Source organism: Saccoglossus kowalevskii, chromosome 18 (genome assembly GCF_978046115.1).
Source record: "Saccoglossus kowalevskii chromosome 18, keSacKowa6.1, whole genome shotgun sequence".
NCBI classification, from domain to species: Eukaryota; Metazoa; Hemichordata; class Enteropneusta; family Harrimaniidae; genus Saccoglossus; species Saccoglossus kowalevskii.
The window spans coordinates 10270058-10280171 of record NC_140658.1 but is presented as its reverse complement, the minus strand read 5'-3'; positions in this window follow the sequence as shown (position 1 = coordinate 10280171).

Below are 10114 nucleotides of genomic sequence, written 5' to 3'. Positions count from 1 at the left end.
AATTGAGCGTGCTATTTGATTATATTTCTTTATCATTCCAATGCAAATTTATGTTAAGAGTGAATCAATGATCGATCATTCCCATGACTGTTTCATTAGTACACTGTTAATAATTTCGACGTTATTAAATGAATATGCATATTTGGTCTTCTGTAGAGGGAATTATGACATCCATTATACTAAGTGCTCCCAGTTCCACTGTGGCTATTCTGTTTATCCATATGCGTGTATACCACTGATTAAAGTTCAATTAATGTTATTCACACTCGGTGACTAAGACATTTGACTGACTAATAACGTTATTGTGCGAATTTCCAAAACGCGTGCACTCATCATCAAATGGACGTCGCTTGATCCCCGCAGTACATTGTCCTCGTGCAGAGTACGTGTTATCCTCGGAATAACCCTCTAACAATATAGGGAAACGTCGTGTTGTGTTTAACAAAACGATTTTACAGTATTACTCCTTCGTTTTGTATGTCCTTTGTCAATGCGGGTGTATACCCATAAGAAAAGTACCTTGTCAGTGTTATTCATCTCTTGATTATTGCACACAGCAACGTAACTATCGCGTGACTAACATCACGCACATGTCCGTCATTTGAAAACTGGCAATGGAGTATCTACATATGTTAAGCATAAATACATATCGAGGTGTTCCACAATAACATATATAAATGGCATAATACTAATAGATTTATTACATTTACATACTAACTAATTATAGTGCCCTACACATTCCATTGTTATGCATACCATAATCCAGATAAATACGAGAAATAAAAACCTGAAAATGTAAGCAAACAAAGACAAATTTGCAAATGCTACGTCAATATTCGCGTTTATTAGTATGTCACTATCTGTTCTACTCTCTCCGTACTACTGTACGTGTAACTATGACAATTTAAAACAAATAATATAAAACATTGTAAACATATTCTGTTTTACTTAGTAGATTATCTCGTCATTCTTGTTCGATATTTCATAAATGTAACGAAAAAGACGAATAACAAGATATTCAGCAAATACATTATATAATATTCCTTGTTCTACCTTCGTTCTATAAAACTTAAATTTCAGCGTTCTGTATCTAAATGCATTACTGATGTGTCTCTTCCACAAATATGTTTTAATTAAAATAAAGACAAATTACAAGTTTCCTCTTATTAACAATTAAAAGTGTTATTTATTGTTACATCACATGTTCGATGTATAGTTACCAGCTACGTGATGAGTATAGTAAGATAACATTTTGTTGTTTAGGTTTTGTGATGTAATTCATCATGTCACACGTAATAACTATGCAAATACAATATGTGGATTGCAAGTCCTCATGGTAACGAAATCGCAATCGTAAATTGTGCTTATTACATATAGTTGGAATAATAGGGAATCTAAATAGATATACCGCCTGGGGCTGATTTGTGTTGTACTATACAGACAATCTGGTGGTTGTTTATGGTGCCATGGTTTCAATGTAAGCCCCCTGGCGTATAGAACACTTTACTATTAAATTGAACGTTCGCTTATTAAAGCCAGATGCATAATCGCAGCTAATTAAATAATTAAAATTACAATATATGACAGAACCCCGTCGCCTCACCCTGATGTTTTTGGAGTATGGACGCTATTTTCATGAGTGGTGCGGTGTATCCTGCGGCTGTATATTCACAAAGCGATTACAAAATGCAGCATGGGTATACTGCATCCCGAGTGAAAATAACTTTCATATACTATAAATATCAGGACGAGGTTATGGGGTTGTGTTGTTATTATTACATATCTTTTCAGACTTTATGAACACCACAAGGGAAATTGTAATCACTGCACCTTACACGTGTGCACAGGGGTTGTGATCAATTTAAATTCTGTTCAGTGATTGTAAATAGATGCAGACGCACGCTTGCTTATAGTGTTAGCGACAAAATATACCGGACGATAAATGTATCAAAAAACTTTTAAAATCAAAGCAATTCACTATAATCCACCATTGCGCGAGATATAGTTACCCTATTTAAACGTATTCAACATCGAAATAAAAAAATAAACGTATATTTCAGATATTACAGTGAGCCCCGAAATCCAGAGTTTGGGCTCGTGTGATTTGCATATATGTTATTAAATAACATAACAATTTGCATATCGCCAGTGAAAATACAGGTCAGTAGTAGGTCACCATCGCAAACTTATAGATTCAATGTTCTAAATATAATTTGTTGTAGTTTCTTCCGAGATTCTATATTATTCATTATTTCCGACGCACGTATGTTGTGGATTGCTACACAAACACCAAAATAAAAAATGAGATAACGTGTTTTTTGGCTCATTTGCATGTCGATAATAACAAAGTAAAGAGCAGTAGATAGGTAACTTGTGAATGGGTATTTGAAAAATAAAACGAACAGACGATAGGGTTGTTTACGTAAAGTTTATGTTTTGCGATGGCTGAACGATATACGTTGATTTAATTAACGCATGTACTTAAATTATAGCTTATGCGTAAATAGCCGGCGAATTCTCATTATTTGACAGTTGGAATAACATTAACGAGTGAAATTGTTATTTACTTATTATGTTCATTACCAGAGCTCGATATGTTTATTCATTCTTTTTTTTATTGTAATACTATATCCTGATTAGTAGCCAGTGCATCTTTTTACGTTTTCTCAACGTTGAACACTAAATGTGAGCAATATGGCTAGATCTAACTTCAAATCAATTGCACTTTGAGTATATTTCGTGAACTTGTAATACCAATTTCGGTGTGGGGTTTGAAAACAATAAATTGAAGTCCTTAGCTAGTATTGAAAAACTAAAATTGATAACTGCGTAATATTTGGAAGAATCAGTCTTCGAAATTTGAACGAAACTGATAGAGAATTCGTTAATCAAAAGCGCCATCACAGTCCTTAAATAAACTGATGTTTAGATTGTGTGTGACTGCATTCTACGCCATGACGTAAGATTTTTGAAAACCTGTTTATTGGTACGGTAGCGTACTATAAAATTGCGTCAGTGTGCTTACAGTTTTTTTTTGATGGAGAGCGTGGTGTTATTGAGAATATATTTGCATATTTCGCGCAACGCTCTCGGATGGCAGACGATACGTTTACATGTCACACTTGCAATGTACAAAATAAATACCGCTACTTGCTATGTATTTCCAAAAATTGCCCGAGTTTTATAAAACAATCTTCATTATCCGGATGATTCTCGAATGATTCTCATTGTAACAGTATCCTTAACATATATTTCTGGAGCGTATATTACTATGTTTCCAAAGTCGAAAAAAGCATGAGAAATTATTCAACTAAACGACATTTGCATATTACATAAATTTGCATATTGATAAAAATAAATAACATTGTGAGTTAGTTAGGATAAGTTTTATATCCCTAGAAACCGGTGTCTGCTATACTGCATTGGCCTGAAGTCGGGACTCGCCGACGAAAAATCTATTTTTCGTTTGGAAGATCTTTTATGTAAACAGATCACGATTCATAGTAAATATTCACCTCTAAAAGTTGCCTCCGCAATTACAAATGTGCATTACATTATATAGCAGTCCTGAAAATCGTTTACTTTGTCGCAATCACTTATATGTTCAATCAAATGTGTAATGAGGCTGTGAAATTTGGTACTGTGATTACAAAATCGTTTGCGGAGTTGACGCTCGAGAATACCCAACGACATGAACGTTATTATCGGGATATCCAATCCTCCAATAAGAAAAGCATTACGCTTGCCTGTCTGCCTGCCTGCCTGCCTGCCTGCCTGCCTGTCTGCCTGCTTGCCTGCCTGCCTGCCTGTCTGCCTGCCTGCCTGTCAGTCTGTCTGTCTGTCTGTCTGTCTGTCTGTCTGTCTGTCTGTCTGTCTGTCTGTCTGTCTGTCTGTCTGTCTGTCTGTCTGTCTGTCTGTCTGTCTGTCTGTCTGTCTGTCTGTCTGTCTGCGATCGATGGTTCTAAAGGGTCACACGAAGTGGCAAACCTGATCTGTTCTGTTGGTTCAAAGCTGTGATTGAGTTTAGCCCCGATGCATACATCCATTCCTACTTCAGACCTGCTTTCAAAAGCGTGAAGAACTGATAACACCAACGCCTTATTACGGAGTAAATATTCGCTAGACCATTCAGTATTGAAGTTCTCTTCGTTGTCTGAGCAGATATTGATGCGCAGCTAAGCTAATAACACTTACATCGCAGTTACGTTGTTCACGTGCGTTAATTTGCACCTCTGTCCATCTACGCTTTTTACTACTAAGTGGACTTATTGCCGAGTCCATCTAATGCTCGTCTAGTTGACTCCGCATGTCTCCGGGAAAGCGTTAAATATTACAATTGCCATCAAGCGATCCGATACAAAAACGAATTGATAACCAGTAAATAAGTACTGAGAAATAATTTTTAAACTCATAGTTGCTGTCGACATAGGAAGTAAAGTAAGCAAATAACACCGAATAAACGGCAAGGTAAAGACTATGTCTAATTATAGTAAATACGTACTGCGTGCGTGACTCGAACCGGCGCTCGCGTACGGCACCTAATCGCCTAGCTTCACGCCAATACACGTCTTCCCCTCGGCCACCGGGCATCCCCAAAAAAGGATGCTTAATAACCGAGCTTATTACGTGCAGAGAACGTGAAACCCGTCCACGCGATACGCGCCACACAGCATGGCCAGAATGCGGCAAAGGCCTTCAGATCTGGCTGTAGTAGGATGGTGAAAGTAACGGTACAGCATTTTAACAGTGAATAAGTACTGAGAAATAATTTTTAAACTCATAGTTGCTGTCGACATAGGAAGTAAAGTAAGCAAATAACACCGAATAAACGGCAAGGTAAAGACTATGTCTAATTATAGTAAATACGTACTGCGTGCGTGACTCGAACCGGCGCTCGCGTACGGCACCTAATCGCCTAGCTTCACGCCAATACACGTCTTCCCCTCGGCCACCGGGCATCCCCAAAAAAGGATGCTTAATAACCGAGCTTATTACGTGCAGAGAACGTGAAACCCGTCCACGCGATACGCGCCACACAGCATGGCCAGAATGCGGCAAAGGCCTTCAGATCTGGCTGTAGTAGGATGGTGAAAGTAACGGTACAGCATTTTAACAGTGAATAAGTACTGAGAAATAATTTTTAAACTCATAGTTGCTGTCGACATAGGAAGTAAAGTAAGCAAATAACACCGAATAAACGGCAAGGTAAAGACTATGTCTAATTATAGTAAATACGTACTGCGTGCGTGACTCGAACCGGCGCTCGCGTACGGCACCTAATCGCCTAGCTTCACGCCAATACACGTCTTCCCCTCGGCCACCGGGCATCCCCAAAAAAGGATGCTTAATAACCGAGCTTATTACGTGCAGAGAACGTGAAACCCGTCCACGCGATACGCGCCACACAGCATGGCCAGAATGCGGCAAAGGCCTTCAGATCTGGCTGTAGTAGGATGGTGAAAGTAACGGTACAGCATTTTAACAGTGAATAAGTACTGAGAAATAATTTTTAAACTCATAGTTGCTGTCGACATAGGAAGTAAAGTAAGCAAATAACACCGAATAAACGGCAAGGTAAAGACTATGTCTAATTATAGTAAATACGTACTGCGTGCGTGACTCGAACCGGCGCTCGCGTACGGCACCTAATCGCCTAGCTTCACGCCAATACACGTCTTCCCCTCGGCCACCGGGCATCCCCAAAAAAGGATGCTTAATAACCGAGCTTATTACGTGCAGAGAACGTGAAACCCGTCCACGCGATACGCGCCACACAGCATGGCCAGAATGCGGCAAAGGCCTTCAGATCTGGCTGTAGTAGGATGGTGAAAGTAACGGTACAGCATTTTAACAGTGAATAAGTACTGAGAAATAATTTTTAAACTCATAGTTGCTGTCGACATAGGAAGTAAAGTAAGCAAATAACACCGAATAAACGGCAAGGTAAAGACTATGTCTAATTATAGTAAATACGTACTGCGTGCGTGACTCGAACCGGCGCTCGCGTACGGCACCTAATCGCCTAGCTTCACGCCAATACACGTCTTCCCCTCGGCCACCGGGCATCCCCAAAAAAGGATGCTTAATAACCGAGCTTATTACGTGCAGAGAACGTGAAACCCGTCCACGCGATACGCGCCACACAGCATGGCCAGAATGCGGCAAAGGCCTTCAGATCTGGCTGTAGTAGGATGGTGAAAGTAACGGTACAGCATTTTAACAGTGAATAAGTACTGAGAAATAATTTTTAAACTCATAGTTGCTGTCGACATAGGAAGTAAAGTAAGCAAATAACACCGAATAAACGGCAAGGTAAAGACTATGTCTAATTATAGTAAATACGTACTGCGTGCGTGACTCGAACCGGCGCTCGCGTACGGCACCTAATCGCCTAGCTTCACGCCAATACACGTCTTCCCCTCGGCCACCGGGCATCCCCAAAAAAGGATGCTTAATAACCGAGCTTATTACGTGCAGAGAACGTGAAACCCGTCCACGCGATACGCGCCACACAGCATGGCCAGAATGCGGCAAAGGCCTTCAGATCTGGCTGTAGTAGGATGGTGAAAGTAACGGTACAGCATTTTAACAGTGAATAAGTACTGAGAAATAATTTTTAAACTCATAGTTGCTGTCGACATAGGAAGTAAAGTAAGCAAATAACACCGAATAAACGGCAAGGTAAAGACTATGTCTAATTATAGTAAATACGTACTGCGTGCGTGACTCGAACCGGCGCTCGCGTACGGCACCTAATCGCCTAGCTTCACGCCAATACACGTCTTCCCCTCGGCCACCGGGCATCCCCAAAAAAGGATGCTTAATAACCGAGCTTATTACGTGCAGAGAACGTGAAACCCGTCCACGCGATACGCGCCACACAGCATGGCCAGAATGCGGCAAAGGCCTTCAGATCTGGCTGTAGTAGGATGGTGAAAGTAACGGTACAGCATTTTAACAGTGAATAAGTACTGAGAAATAATTTTTAAACTCATAGTTGCTGTCGACATAGGAAGTAAAGTAAGCAAATAACACCGAATAAACGGCAAGGTAAAGACTATGTCTAATTATAGTAAATACGTACTGCGTGCGTGACTCGAACCGGCGCTCGCGTACGGCACCTAATCGCCTAGCTTCACGCCAATACACGTCTTCCCCTCGGCCACCGGGCATCCCCAAAAAAGGATGCTTAATAACCGAGCTTATTACGTGCAGAGAACGTGAAACCCGTCCACGCGATACGCGCCACACAGCATGGCCAGAATGCGGCAAAGGCCTTCAGATCTGGCTGTAGTAGGATGGTGAAAGTAACGGTACAGCATTTTAACAGTGAATAAGTACTGAGAAATAATTTTTAAACTCATAGTTGCTGTCGACATAGGAAGTAAAGTAAGCAAATAACACCGAATAAACGGCAAGGTAAAGACTATGTCTAATTATAGTAAATACGTACTGCGTGCGTGACTCGAACCGGCGCTCGCGTACGGCACCTAATCGCCTAGCTTCACGCCAATACACGTCTTCCCCTCGGCCACCGGGCATCCCCAAAAAAGGATGCTTAATAACCGAGCTTATTACGTGCAGAGAACGTGAAACCCGTCCACGCGATACGCGCCACACAGCATGGCCAGAATGCGGCAAAGGCCTTCAGATCTGGCTGTAGTAGGATGGTGAAAGTAACGGTACAGCATTTTAACAGTGAATAAGTACTGAGAAATAATTTTTAAACTCATAGTTGCTGTCGACATAGGAAGTAAAGTAAGCAAATAACACCGAATAAACGGCAAGGTAAAGACTATGTCTAATTATAGTAAATACGTACTGCGTGCGTGACTCGAACCGGCGCTCGCGTACGGCACCTAATCGCCTAGCTTCACGCCAATACACGTCTTCCCCTCGGCCACCGGGCATCCCCAAAAAAGGATGCTTAATAACCGAGCTTATTACGTGCAGAGAACGTGAAACCCGTCCACGCGATACGCGCCACACAGCATGGCCAGAATGCGGCAAAGGCCTTCAGATCTGGCTGTAGTAGGATGGTGAAAGTAACGGTACAGCATTTTAACAGTGAATAAGTACTGAGAAATAATTTTTAAACTCATAGTTGCTGTCGACATAGGAAGTAAAGTAAGCAAATAACACCGAATAAACGGCAAGGTAAAGACTATGTCTAATTATAGTAAATACGTACTGCGTGCGTGACTCGAACCGGCGCTCGCGTACGGCACCTAATCGCCTAGCTTCACGCCAATACACGTCTTCCCCTCGGCCACCGGGCATCCCCAAAAAAGGATGCTTAATAACCGAGCTTATTACGTGCAGAGAACGTGAAACCCGTCCACGCGATACGCGCCACACAGCATGGCCAGAATGCGGCAAAGGCCTTCAGATCTGGCTGTAGTAGGATGGTGAAAGTAACGGTACAGCATTTTAACAGTGAATAAGTACTGAGAAATAATTTTTAAACTCATAGTTGCTGTCGACATAGGAAGTAAAGTAAGCAAATAACACCGAATAAACGGCAAGGTAAAGACTATGTCTAATTATAGTAAATACGTACTGCGTGCGTGACTCGAACCGGCGCTCGCGTACGGCACCTAATCGCCTAGCTTCACGCCAATACACGTCTTCCCCTCGGCCACCGGGCATCCCCAAAAAAGGATGCTTAATAACCGAGCTTATTACGTGCAGAGAACGTGAAACCCGTCCACGCGATACGCGCCACACAGCATGGCCAGAATGCGGCAAAGGCCTTCAGATCTGGCTGTAGTAGGATGGTGAAAGTAACGGTACAGCATTTTAACAGTGAATAAGTACTGAGAAATAATTTTTAAACTCATAGTTGCTGTCGACATAGGAAGTAAAGTAAGCAAATAACACCGAATAAACGGCAAGGTAAAGACTATGTCTAATTATAGTAAATACGTACTGCGTGCGTGACTCGAACCGGCGCTCGCGTACGGCACCTAATCGCCTAGCTTCACGCCAATACACGTCTTCCCCTCGGCCACCGGGCATCCCCAAAAAAGGATGCTTAATAACCGAGCTTATTACGTGCAGAGAACGTGAAACCCGTCCACGCGATACGCGCCACACAGCATGGCCAGAATGCGGCAAAGGCCTTCAGATCTGGCTGTAGTAGGATGGTGAAAGTAACGGTACAGCATTTTAACAGTGAATAAGTACTGAGAAATAATTTTTAAACTCATAGTTGCTGTCGACATAGGAAGTAAAGTAAGCAAATAACACCGAATAAACGGCAAGGTAAAGACTATGTCTAATTATAGTAAATACGTACTGCGTGCGTGACTCGAACCGGCGCTCGCGTACGGCACCTAATCGCCTAGCTTCACGCCAATACACGTCTTCCCCTCGGCCACCGGGCATCCCCAAAAAAGGATGCTTAATAACCGAGCTTATTACGTGCAGAGAACGTGAAACCCGTCCACGCGATACGCGCCACACAGCATGGCCAGAATGCGGCAAATCTGAAGGCCTTTGCCGCATTCTGGCCATGCTGTGTGGCGCGTATCGCGTGGACGGGTTTCACGTTCTCTGCACGTAATAAGCTCGGTTATTAAGCATCCTTTTTTGGGGATGCCCGGTGGCCGAGGGGAAGACGTGTATTGGCGTGAAGCTAGGCGATTAGGTGCCGTACGCGAGCGCCGGTTCGAGTCACGCACGCAGTACGTATTTACTATAATTAGACATAGTCTTTACCTTGCCGTTTATTCGGTGTTATTTGCTTACTTTACTTCCTATGTCGACAGCAACTATGAGTTTAAAAATTATTTCTCAGTACTTATTCACTGTTAAAATGCTGTACCGTTACTTTCACCATCCTACTACAGCCAGATCTGAAGGCCTTTGCCGCATTCTGGCCATGCTGTGTGGCGCGTATCGCGTGGACGGGTTTCACGTTCTCTGCACGTAATAAGCTCGGTTATTAAGCATCCTTTTTTGGGGATGCCCGGTGGCCGAGGGGAAGACGTGTATTGGCGTGAAGCTAGGCGATTAGGTGCCGTACGCGAGCGCCGGTTCGAGTCACGCACGCAGTACGTATTTACTATAATTAGACATAGTCTTTACCTTGCCGTTTATTCGGTGTTATTTG